This window comes from Sapajus apella, unplaced genomic scaffold (assembly GCF_009761245.1).
Source record: "Sapajus apella isolate SASKATOON/1434 unplaced genomic scaffold, GSC_monkey_1.0 scaffold79, whole genome shotgun sequence".
Classification (NCBI taxonomy): domain Eukaryota; kingdom Metazoa; phylum Chordata; class Mammalia; order Primates; family Cebidae; genus Sapajus; species Sapajus apella.
In genome coordinates, this window is record NW_022437019.1 from 7,495,611 (window position 1) to 7,509,574 (window position 13,964).

Sequence of the window (13,964 nt, forward strand, 5' to 3'; positions counted from 1 at the left end):
TTCAAAGGGAATGCTTCCAGTTTTTACTCATTCAGTATGATATTGTCTGTGGGTTTGTCATAAATAGCTTTTATTATTTTGAGATACGTTCCATCAATACCTAGTTTATTGAGAGTTTTTACTATAAAGGGCTGTTGAATTTTTTCAAAGGCCTTCTCTGTATCTATTGAGATAATCATGTGGTTTTTGTCTTTGGTTCTGTTTATGTGATGGATTATGTTTATAGATTTGTGTATGTTGAACCAACCTTGCATCTACAGGATTAAGTCTATTAGATCATGATGAATAAGCTTTTTGATGAGCTGTTGCATTCAGGTTGCCAGTATTTTGTTGAAGATTTTTGCATCGATGTTCATCATGGATATTGGCCTGAAGTTTTCATTTTTAGTTGAGTCTCTGCTGGGTTTGATATCAGGATGATGTCGGTCTCATAAAATGAGTTAGGGAGTATTCCCTCTTTTTGTTTTGTTTGGTATAGTTTCAGAAGGAATGATACCAGCTCCTCTTTGTATGTCTGGTAGAATTTGGCCTGGACTTTTTTTTTTTTTTTAATTGCATTTTAGGTGTTGGGGTACATGTGAAGAACATGCAAGATTGTTGCATAGGTACACACATGACAGTGTGATTTGCTGCCTTCCTCCCCTTTACCTATATCTGGCATTTCTCCCCATGCTATCTCTCCCCACCCCCCCATCCCTCCCCCATTTCCCCCCCCCCCACTGACCCCAGTGTGTAGTGCTCCCCTCCCTGTGTCCATGTGTTCTCATTGTTCAACACCCGCCTATGAGTGAGAACATGTGGTGTTTGATTTTCTGCTCTTGTGTCAGTTTGCTGAGAATGATGGTTTTGGGCCTGGACTTTTTTTGACTGGTAGGCTATTAATTGCTGCCTCAACTTCAGATCTTGTTATTGGTCTATTTTGGGATTCAACTTCTTCCTGGTTTAGTCTTGGGAGGGTGTAAATGTCCAGGAATTTATCTATTTACTCTGTATTTGCTGAGTTACGTGCATAGAGTTGTTTGTAGTAATCTCTGATAGTGGTTTGTATTTCCCTGGCTTTGGTTGTGATGTCCCCTTTATCGTTTTTTATTGCATACATTTGATTCTTTTCTCTTTTCTTTTTTATTAGTCTGGCTAGAGGTCTTCCATAAAAGCAGTAGAAGACAATGCACAAAACAAAATAACAGCCAGAGCAAAAATAATTTTTCCTGGTCACTTCTTTCATTGTACATTTCCCAACACTCAATAACTAACAGGATCTGTCATTTCTGCATCAAAGATATCTCTTTGCCTTTTCATCTAGCCATGTCCTCCGCTAATACACCAGTTGAGGACACGATCATCTTTCTTTCAGATTATTGTAATAACCTCCTCTGAAATGACTTTTCTCTCATTCATTCTTCAGATGTGAGTTAGGCTCACCCTTTATAAGCTTATTTATTTATTTAGTGTAAGCTAATTTGAAATGTGTTTTGCTTCTTGCAATCAGAATATTATGATAAAAAAACTTTTAAAAAGTAACATCTACATTAAATTATTAATTTTTGTGGGTACATAGCAGGTGTATATATTTATGGGTTACATAAATTATTTTGATATAGGCATGCATTATGTTTAATTACATCAGGTAAATGGAGTATACATCACTTCCTGCACTTATCCTTTGTTACAAACAACCCAGTAATACTGTTTCAGTTATTTTCAAATGTACAGTTAAATTATTCTTGACCATAGTTTTTTGAGAGCAGAAATATGTTTTATAGCGAGTCTGTCTCATACAGTCCACTCACTTTGTAGAAAATTTCTCTTTTCCTCAGATTTGAGTTGCTAAAAAATAGCCATGTAAAATCTAGGTTTGTTCACACTAAGTGCTTTTCTTTTTCTCTTTAACAAAAACCTGTGTTTTTTTTTTTTCTTTTTTGGCAAGAACCAGTATTATTCAATTTACAACTTTCTATAGAATCAACCTAGTTGATATAATTCTTTGTAGTTTTAGTGGGTTATGGGTCAAAAATAGGAATGTATTTATGTATTTACCATATGTTTGATGGTAAATTAGTGGTTTCAATTCCTCATTATATCTATAAATCAGATCATTACATAAACAAATTAATTGAATTATCAAATGCAACATAATTTCTTCTGATCCAAGCAATTTGGGGATGATCCTACTATTAAATATTATCAGGAAGAATATTAAGAGGGTAGACAAGTAGTGGTTGGACTGCTCTCAAAATGTGAATTATCTGCACATTTGGAAATGTTTCAGAAATTTAATTTCCATCTTCCACTTCAGTGTGTATGGCAGCAAATATTAATTCACCCTATACTACTCCTAGCATTATAAAGAACAAAACAACAGCATATGCAGTATTTCTGTAGAATTGTCATCTACTTGGAAATATAGAGAATAGTATTTTAGATGTCTACAGCTTTTGGAAGGTGACATTTTTGCCTTATCTGGTATACATTGCCTTTAGTTAATTTCTTTGGTCAAATAAAAGATTCTTTGATTTTCCTTTATGAAAGTTGCCAGAAAATTTTCCAAGTCTAAAATCGAAATTTTCTTAAATTATTTAGAATTCTCTAATTATTAGTTTTATTATTTTTTTTTCAATGACAGACACCTCGGGCTCCAATATTCTTTCCCCATTCAATTTATATCAGTTGTTATTTAGCATAGGTCAATGATTTAGTTCAGATCATTTCTTTTGCCTCTGTAACATGGTACTTAAATTCTAATTTAACTTTTCTACGTATGTTTACATTTCATTCTCAGTTAGTAGTATACTGTTTAGGTTAAGCGTTGTGTTAGACAACATGTGTAGGAAAACATGCTGGACCTATTGTCAGAAATCCCAGGTTCAAGTCCCAATTTTGACACTATCTTTCTGAACTTGGGCGAATAGCAATCTCTCCGGCATCTGTTTTCCAGTGAGCTACCTTATTTTTCATTATGTGTGTTAAGTGAAATATAGTGAGATCCCTTTGTAAGCTCTAGAGAGCCCTAGAGATATAAGGTGCTTTTTTTCTCTTTTGTGGACCTGTCAACACAGTGTAGAAAAAGAGCTCAGATATTGATAAATAAAGAATTTTTCAAGGCTTAATGAAAATAAAAAAGAATTCACTATATTCCAAAGGATGCACTGAGTTTCTACACTACTCATAGATATTATTTAAAGTAATTAATTCCCGCTATCAAGTGGTCATAGAGCATGAACAAGAATAGAATATGATAAGGTTTCAGAGTATTACATTTTCTTCACAGAATTTCAACATGTTTCCAAATGTCTAAGTTGTTGTGAAGAATTCATTTAAACATCAGATAACTTTTACTCTTTTCCTTTCATATAGAAATGGGATCTTAATGTGACATACATTTGTGTTTGAAATTGAGCCATAATCTAAATAAACAGTGTCCTCAGTTTTATCCAAATAAAAATTATTTTCTCTTCTGGGGAAGGTAATTAATTAGATGAAAATAATTTTTTTCAAGACATTTACTTAAACACACATGTCATACCCACTTAAATACTTACTTATCTTCATGATTTTAGAAATTCAGCCTATGTAATTTTTCATCCAGAGCTCAAAGGACATTTGCTAACTGAATTTAGAGCTCTATAATAAGGAAGTAGCTTAGTTACAACTAAACAAAAAAGGATGAATTGCTTTTCTCTGTAGTGAATAATAGTCATGTTAACCACTGAAAATAAATGAAAATGATTTCAACTCCAGAAACTGGCTGATCTTTGAAGCTAGGTAGGGTGTATAGAAATAATACTGTCAGCAATTTTGGCCTCATGTACCTTTCCCATGATGCATTTACAATCTGTACATCTCATTTATCAGCTGTTGTTGCAACTATACTTTCAGATTTTATATAAACCAAAACATATAATCTAAGAAATAAACATGAAAAGAATTCATTTCATTACTTTAATGTAGAATCAAATGTATTTTTAAAAAAAATCACAGTAGAAATATAGCATATGCTTTCTTAATGCAAAGATGAGATTTTCTTTTACTTTAAGCAGATTTTCAAATCATATAAAATAAAATTTCTTATTAATGGCATATTATGGAAAATCTAAATAGTGCATGCAAAATACAACCTTTTCTAAATTATGACTCAGTATTGCTTGACAGATTAGTCAGTCACAACATGATTTGATTCTCTGCTTGTTTGAGCTCAATGTGATTTCAGAACCTGAACTAAGTAATTAAAATCTACCTTATCTCACGAAGTCAGTGGGAGAGGCTCATTATGAATCCAGAAACAGACTTATGGGCCTGTGGTCATGCATCAGAAAGAAGAGCCGAGATTGTGTTTATGCCTTCAGAAAGTTTAGTCATCCATCTTTGGAGTTTCAGCACCTGGAACAGTCGTCTCCTGACTGGTGGCAGAAAGGGACTGAAAAATTCAATGAGGGCTGTAGTTAGTTTTCAAAAACACCATTTCTGTATTATCCAGCCAATTTACTAAAGGATGAGGTAAAATATAGAAAAATCTATCAGATTATTAATTAGATGATATTCTAGCTTGCTTTAGGATCTTACACTAATACAGACTTGGTTTGTAGGCAGGATTTTTACTTAGTAGCCAAAGGACTTGCCCTATATCTTATCCAACTCTTTTTCACTCTCCAGCAACTTCTGCTCATTTTCTTTGTAAAATGTTTGTATAATATTGAGTAAAGGAAAAGCAAAAAAAAAAGTCCACTTTATTGTCAGAACTTGGGGGAAAGACTTTTCATGTGGATGTGTAAGATATTGTCATAAATAAGTTTTCAGCCACATATTTATTTTTACTCTCTCTATTTCTCATATATACAGAATTAACCTTTTTAATGAAACTATGTTTCTAAGGCCAGTAACAATTAGTGTCAATTCATATTCATTTGGTCATTCAGGTTCATTTTACAAATATTTATTTGGCATCTCTGTACTGAGTACACTTCTGTGTATGGGGATTAAAAGAGATAAATACAACTGTTAAAATTCCTGCACTCATGTGTGAGTCTAGTGGGAAAGCAGGCATTAAAAATCCTAAGACAAAAACTATATAGTTGTGATACCTATGAAAAAGGAAATATGCAAGCTATCATTAGAGTACATAAGCACTGGGGACAAACACTTGATGAGGTTTGAAATTGGTCAGGAGACACTTATAAGAAGAGATGCCTTGATTTCTTGCCTGCCTGTCAGTTATAATCTCAGAAATGGAATTTACATACTAACTCAGTTTTCTTTTTCTACAAACTATATCCTGTACAGTGGCCAGCATGATCTTTGCCATGTTTAAATATGATCATGCTTGCCTCCTGATTGATTCCCTTCAGCAGCTTCACAGCTCTTTAAGACTGAAATCCTTGTTAGGAATAATTTGAAACCGTCATGTCTGCATCTCTCGCTCTCTTTGGCACCTCATTTCTTTTATGTTGCCTTCGTTCTCAGACATACTCTTGTCATGTGGGGGCAAAGGCAGGCTCCCTAAAGATTTGTGTTTATGCATTCCTAACAGTCCTTCATCTTAGTTCCCCAAATTGCATGGAGCACAGGAAAGAGGCTGCCAAAAGAAAGTTATGAACAACAAGTAACACATACTCTAGCTGTATAATTAAAATAAAATTATTCTGTATATAGTGTGTTTCCAACTGTCACTAATGCTCTCTATATTTAAAAAACTATATTTAAACAAGTATGTGAAGTAATTTGTTGCAGTGAATTCCCACATATTGAGATAATTTTAAACCTTCATGGAGATATTAGGACTGAGGTTGGAAGTTTGTGAGAAAAATTATTTTATACTCTATGGTCTAGTTCTAGGAAATGAAGGAATTTAAATGATACTGTGAACTTTAATAATATTAAATACAGTTAACATTATTCATTACCTACTATATTCCACAAACTTTATTAGCTTGAAATTCTTTTCATAAGTTTCTTTCTCCCTTTTTCTTCCTTTTTAGTTTTTGATGAGAACTGTGGAGAATTTCAAGCTTTCTAAGATATAACATGAAGCATTTCTTCTTAAAGCATGTGAGTTTTGTTTATTGATAATGTGATATTGCAGCATAAAATTTATATTAGGCAAACCCCATCACAGGGCTGCTTTTCCTTTTGTCTTATATAGCTTCTATGTGGTTCTTTCACTAATGTCCCAGAGGAAAAACAAAGCCAAAATCTTATCTCCAATATCAAGATCATGGCATGTGTAGCAGGTCAAGCATGGGAAAATGCAAATCATTTGAAGGCTATAAAGATTACAATAATAAGTTATGTATGTTTGTAAGCCATTGATCTATAACTGAACAGAGTGTATTGTTGGCTTTAAACTAGAAAGGTTATGAGTCAAATGTGATTAATGCTGTAGCATGGTTATGTACTTTGAGATTACTGAGTAGCTATGTATGTTTCCTGATAGATAAGGTAGGTATATTCCCTAAAAATATTTCATTAAGAAGTTTAGGACTCACTCGGTTATTCACCTTTGAATTACATATGGCATATCTATATTTACATATATATTTGTTTCATTTTGTTGTGTTTTGTTTTAGATGCATAAATTTGTGATTTCCAGGAAAATTGTGTTGCTTTTCATGCCTTCATTATTTTTATGATTATATTTATTTCTGTAAGTGAGATTTCAAAATGCTGAAATAATTGGCCATCCAACAGTTAAAATCCTTTAGTGGTAAAATGATGGAAATCCTGGATAACTGTGACTATTCTTTATGTCATTTTTTTTCTTAAAATCTATATTAACAAAATGCCTTGATTTAGAATTAGCATGAGGTAATACATAAGCTTATTCCCCATCTTTCAGTATCTTAAATAGTTTAAATTGATGTCATATTTAAAGACAAAATTTCCACAAGAAGAGACACTTTGAATACAGAAAATTCTCAAAAATGCCTCTCTCAATCAAGTTCCATCTTGTGATACTTTTGTAAGTTATTTTGAGGCAAAATAACAAAGTCACTGTTATTTACATTTATTGTTAAGCTGTTAATCTCCTTAATGTTTTGATATGCACAATTGATTTTATTTTCACAATATGTCCCTTAGATAAATACAATAATTATTCCAATAATTAATTATAGGTGAGGTATATGAATCCTTATTCTACAATAGAACAGTTAATTTGAAAGGGACTGGAATCCAAAACTTTTTCTTTCTGACCAGACTCTACACTTTTCTTGATAAATTACAGATCAGAGAACAGCCCAGTTTATGTGGCCCAGAGCTTTGCCTAGAAATCACATTACAATACTGGATTTTTATTGGAATATTGTTTGGTTATTTATTCTATTTGGCTAAACTGCCAGGTATACAAAATTCCCCATAATGTGCTGTAGAGTAATATTGCTTGTCACTTTAAACATAGATAAAACTCTCAAAGCCTCCCTTGGATTCCCCGAGAATATCCATGTGTATTTGGAATTGTATAGGAAAATGCAACTGAAGAGTTTCTCTGCAGTGGCCTTGATGAATATGTTCCTGCGATGAAGAAATTAGCCAGCTGTCTGAGAAATAAAGAGATTGCAAAATTTTTACCAGTTCTTGAATTCACTGGCTTTCTCAACAGTTTGTAATAAGATCTGAAGATGACTTTCAGTGAAATTAAGATGATCCTTTTTGATCTATGTCAGGGGTTCTCAACCTCAGCACTATTAACATTTCGAACAGATAATGATGTGATATGAGGAGGGCTGACCTGTGCAATGTAGGATGATTCACAGCATCCATGGCCTCTACCCATTAGATGCCAGTCTCAGCCCCCTATTATGACAAACAGTATCTCCAGGTGTTGCCAATGTCTCATGGAAGTGGGCCAAATAGTTCCCAGTTGAAAACCACTGGTTAAGATGTAAACACTTCCCATAAAGAAAAATTTTCTCCTTATTATATGGAATATAAACAAATGTCTAGCCTTTCTCTGAATAATGAGTTATCTTCATTTTGTTGTGGTTGAAGGGAAATTCCTAAGTGACCACTATGTGCTTTCTTTTAGAATCATTAACTACACTGCTCTCTCAAGCCAATTATTATCACATAAAATGTTTTCAAGGCCTGTGTGAGTGTTCAAAGGTCACATTCGTAGTGAAATGGCAAATCTTTTTATCTGAGAACTCAGTAAATAAAAAGCTACTGTTCAAGGGTAAGAAGCAGCCACAAACTATTTTTTTCCCCAATAAATCTACCCTTCCCTACAATCTCAGACACTGTATTGAGACAGGGATGCCAGCTTAAAAGACTAATTATTCAAAAGGCTCATTATATTATCTCTTTGTCTTACCATTGGGCCTTGGTTGAAGCTATTCTGGACCACTCCTCCAGATTTTCTAACTTCCAGTCTCAAAGATCAGGATATCAGGCATCATTTCTTTTTCTCTCACAGACTCTCACCTTCTTAGGCATATAAGTTCACTTTTTCTGAGAAATCAACTTGGAATATCAAGAAGTGAAATAGATTGGCTAAGGTACTCAAAACATAACAACTGGTACCCATTTCTCTACATTTTCATAACTAAGGCATCTGAATAACGTTTTTAGAGGCAAAAGTATCTTCAAGGTGACTCTCCATCCATTTCTGTATTATAAAGTAGGTGCCAGCTTCTGTTTCCAAAAGACAACTAATCTCCTAAGCTAAATAGTCAGGAATTTTTGCTATCAGTTATTCTACCAGACAGTGATGTAATCTCCTTGCAAATGCAATCTGTTTTTCTGATGAATTGCCAATGTTTGGTGGCCACAGACGGAGGTGGGGACAGGGAAGAAAACCCCATAGGCATAGGTGTCCTTGTTTGAGGATGTCATTAAGAAGTCCATTCTGGTTCACGGCCATATGCTTCGTTGTTGCCTTTGTACAAGGCCAGTCCACTCATTTGTGTTTGGTGGTACAAAGAGATATTTTTGTTGTTGAGTACAATTGCCTCCATTTAGAAGTACTTAAAATGAGCACATGCACTTTCTGGAAAGCTATTTCACTTTCATTTTATTAAATGATTTATTGGATGGCTCCCAAAATGATTACCTAGAAATGTCAGGTAAAGGTTAATTCAATACCATGGAGCAGAGTGGTGTTAGACTTGTGTGGTATGAGGCTGATTACAGCATTTGCCTTAGGAAAGGAAAGGGAATAATTTAGTGTAACACCATGGGTACCTGATATTATTTTTCAATTTACCTGTTGATCAAGAAATACATTTCTGAGTGTCTTTTCCATCTCAGAAGAAGTGGAAATATTTTTGAAAAAATGGTCTCACTTCACTATTTGAAAATATGTATTGAAATAATTTAGGAATATTTTTCATTTCTACTGAAACACTGTCTTCATATAAGATTATACTATGGAAAAAAGAAGAGGCATGATATGGGAGACAAGGGGAAGTGCATTTTGGCAGATATATTTTTATGTAAAATTTGTGAGGTCTGGAAACTCTGAATTAGAAAGTGTGAGTTTGATTACTGGCTCCATGGTCTCTGTACTAAATAGACGACATTAGGACAGTTCATCTTCTTAAGCTTTAGTTTCCTCATCTGGAATATAGAAAATGCAGAACACAGTTTACTTCACACAAACATGCTCAGTCCACACATTTTCTTGTTCAAGAAACATTCACTGAGCACCAGCTGTGTCCCAGGAATGGTTTTAAGCTCTGGAAACTTTTAGAGTGAGCTGAAACAAGCCCATTCTGCTGCCTTCATGGAGCCTGTGAGTTGGGGGGTTTGTGAGCTTTGTTAGAAAGACAGCTATGAATTAAGTAATCATATAAACATGTGTGAAATGTTAACTGTGATAATAGCTGTCAAATAAAACAATGCAGTGTTATAACTTTGAGATATATCCTGAGTCTGAGAGAGCAGGAAACTTCCTTGAGAAAGTGACAGTACAGCTAGATCCCAAAGATGAATAGAAGTTAACTAAGTATAATGGTCTGCATATTTGTATCCCCTGAAAACTCATATGTTGAAATATACTCACCATTGTGATAGTATTGGTAGGTGGGGAATTTGAGAAGTGATTAGATTATAAGGTGCTCTCATGGTCGGGATTAGTGCCCCTAGAAAAGAGGCCTTAGGGACCTGCCTTGCCCCTTCTACCCTGCAAGCACACAGCATGAAGACACTTTCTCTCTTTGAATGAGAAAGTGGGCCTTCTCCAGATATTGAATTTGTTAGGGTCTTGATCCTGAATTTCGTTGCTTCCAGAACTGTGAGCAAGCTACCCAGTCTCGGCTATTTGTTATAGCAGTCCAAATGACCTAAGACACTAAGGGATGGTGGGGAAAAAAGGGGAGAGTAATGTAGGCAAAGACCCTGTATCAATAGAGAGCGTCAGAGAAAAGTAGTGAAGGCCAGGGTGGTTGATGCCTCAGGAATGAGAGAGAAGCGTAATGGTTAGTGCAACTGCTGGGGGCCATGCTTGCCCTAAAAAGCGTGTAGGGCTTTTTAGACCATATTGTGGATTCTGTTGTTTTTTTTTTTATTTAATATTTTTGAGAAGCCACTAAATAATTCTAAGAAGAATGAAGTGGTGGTGGTGGAGATATAAGTATGTTGTATTTTGAACTCTGATTACAGTGAAGAAGATGGGGGGACGGGATGGATCCTGCAGTAGGATAAGTGAGGGCTGAGGACACCTTGGGTTAGGGAGACAGTAGAGGGGAGGGGAAAAGGTTAATAGCATTGAGAAGGTAAAATCAATATATATATTAGCTATAATTATTGTTGTGGCTATGGTTCTTATGCCATGTGATCAAACTACTGATGCTCTTCCTTTTGAGTTGGAACCAATTGCTTTTTCAGGCTTAATGATATGGTTTGATTCTGTGTCCCCACCCAAATCTCATCTCAAATTGTAATCCCCATGTGTCCAGGGAGGGACCTGGTGGGAGGTGATTGGATCACGGGGGAAGATTTTCCCCATGCTGTTCTTGTGATAGTGAGTTCTCATGAGATTTGATGGTTTAAAAGTGTGGCACTTTCTCTTCATTCTCTCCCTCACCTGCAACTATGTGAGATGTGCTTGCTTCCCTTTGCCTTCTGCCATGATTGTACGTTTCTTGAGACCTCCTAGCCATGTTTCCTGTTAAGCCTATGGAACCATAAGTCAATTAAACCTCCTTTCCTTATAAATTACACAGTCTCAGATTGTTCTTTATAGCAATGTGAGAACAAACTAATACACTTAGAAAAATTTGATGCCAATGTATAACCCCCTTCTTCACATATTTATTATTTGATAATCATCATCTTTAAGGAAAAATCTCCACCCAGTAAGTTGAGACCCTCTAGTGGACTCTGAGAGATCCAGTAGGAGATCTTAAGTTTCCCTGAACACTTCAGTCTCCTTGTGAATTCTAGGGTTTCCAACAAGAACGGTGCACCTCTGCTGAGAAGATCCATGGGAAGCTTAACCATCAGTTGTCCTAAATTGCCATGTTTTCGATCTAGGTTCCCATTTTTTTGGTGATAAGTTATAGATTTAAAATTTTTCATTTTCTCCTATGTTACTTGAAGGGCAAAAAAAAAATCACATTGCATGGAATTGGCAATCTGGTGCATAGCAATGACTAAGTCTCTATTCTTGGTTACTTGACTCCCTTTAATCCTCATTTGGAGTTCTGACAGTTAGTGTATAAACTTGAACTCACTTCTTTTTCCTGACTGTATTCAAGTTGTTGTACTAGGAAGACGGGGACAGAAGTATCTACGTACTCAAGAATATTTTGAAGTTAAAACATTATGTTCATTTCTATGAATATTTTCATGTCAAACATTTATTTATTCCACAGATTTTAAGCATATATTAAGTGCCTGCAACTATTGAGTAAAGAAACAGATACAAACACAAAATATATCTGTTCTTTTGGTATTTGTACTCTGATTAGGATGGGATGGAGTGGGGTTGAGACTGTGATATCTTCCTAAAATTCAGTCCAGCCAGCCCATGCCCTGGCCCTGATATATAAAAGGAATGCACTCCGGTCTGACCTGACACATCTCTCACTACTGGCCAAGGAGTGGCTACTTTCTCCTCTCCGGAGATCACGATCTAAGCAAATGGCACTTGAATTCCCTGTCCAAACAACTTCAAGCCCATACTTTTAGGGAGTGCACAGGCCTATTTCCTGGGTCCATTTGCACAAGACAAAGTATACCACTGTTTTACTCCCTTCTATGTCTGAGGAGTAGCCAGGGGAATTATAGTTTACCTGGGGTATGAGATGGACACTGTAGATGGAACATGGATAAATGCACTGGCGTGTCTCACATATGAACATGAGACCCATTCCTATATGAGACAATGTCAAGGGTGGGAGGAAAAAGGGGTTGTGGTATGGGTGAGGGTTGATTTCCTTCTCTAATGCTGTTATATTCTGGTATAGAACACCAAGTAGTCAAAAGTTCTACATTTGAACTTGGCCTTTCGTTACCAACCCATTTTTCTCAAGGTAGGAAGGTAAAATGTATTTTACTTAGCAGTTTTATCACTTGATTTCTAAACTTCTAAATATTTAAACATGCATTAGTAGGCCTTAAAAATCTTAGGAGAAGGTTTATTAGATAGTTGTTTAATCAATAGGTGAGGAAATACCTGAAGACAATCATTATAGACAGTGATAAATGTATGAATGTAATAAGTCAGGGAGATGTGACCGTGACCTCCGGAAATAGCAGCTGTATTAGACTGGTTGCTGAAGAAACTTCTTTTTGAACAAGCAGCAGATAAATGAGGTGAATAAGAAGGCATTCATTAGAAAGATCTTAGTGCAGGTCATTTCTGTGAATGGAAAAAGATGTAACGGGTCTAAGGAAGAGAGGCACTTGGTGCATCCCGTAGAAATAGTGCCAATAAAAAGAAGGAGAGTGCAATTGGAGTATAGTAAACCTAAGTACCTAGTATATCTTGGAGTTAGAGAAGTCTGCAGGAGCCAGATCCTATAGGACCTTGAAAATAACAGTTTAAAATATGGATCGATTCCAAATACAGTTTAAAGCACTGGAACATTTTACACAGCAGGGCAGTGTGTTATGATTTATGTTTTACAATGATCACTCTGGCCATCCAGTAGCAAATAAGTAGTAGAGACATAGTAACAGAAATAAGAAAATCATATAAAAGACTATTGCAATGGTCCAAGTTAATGTTGATAGTGGCTTGGATTATGTTTCTGGTACTCTGCCAGGCATTTGGTGTGAAAATGTTTTGATTTAATATGTAAGAACTTTTCTATGACTCCAGCCTGAGTGACAGAGTGAGACCATGTCTCTAAAAAGAAAATACATAAAATATAGAACATAACTATTATATTGAGTTTTATGGAAACTTCTAGCAACTAATTACATGTAGAATTCCTTTAGGGACAACACTGTTGAGCCCATGCCTCAGCAGGCTGACTATTCGTTCAGTAGTCTTCCTCTTTCAGACAGCACCACTGTGCCCCCTCCACATGTGATGCTAACAACATCAGAAAGTCAAACCAAATTATTTAAAATACTATTTGAAGATGAAATATAGCAAACTACAGTTTGAATTCTGTGGTGGGTCACCTCTTAAGGCTCAGACTGAGTTCTGTGGTGGGTTACCTCTTAAGAGCTGAAAGTGGAAAATGGTTAGAAGGGAACAGGAAAAAGTGTGGGGAAATAGCACAAATTTATTCCACTGTCATGTCAGATGAAATTAAAGTTGAAATCCTTGGCTTATTCATAAAACTGTGGTGTATCATGTGAAGTCTTTGCATAATGAATGACTAAGCAATGTTTTCAGTTTATGCTGTTGAATTATTAACAGATATGGTGGAGTTTACAAATACCAGAAAGTTCAGTTTACCCAACAGGTATTTCTTGAAGGACCACTGTACATAGATTAAACCAGGAAACAGGAGGAAATTTTAATTCTTGACTTAGAAGTCCTAGAGGACTAGAGGAGGCCACAATTTAGTAATGGCTTT

At 35.4% G+C, this 13,964-nt stretch overlaps 1 long non-coding RNA gene across 1 annotated transcript in view; it reads left to right on the plus strand.

The window, feature by feature from the left end:
* The window catches only part of LOC116533093, a 257,320-nt gene extending 246,436 nt beyond the window's left edge, over positions 1–10,884 (plus strand). The window contains exon 3 of the long non-coding RNA XR_004261081.1: positions 5,973–10,884. This is a non-coding gene — a long non-coding RNA (uncharacterized LOC116533093). The remainder of the gene's footprint in view (positions 1–5,972) is intronic.
* Positions 10,885–13,964: the final 3,080 nt, after the last annotated feature.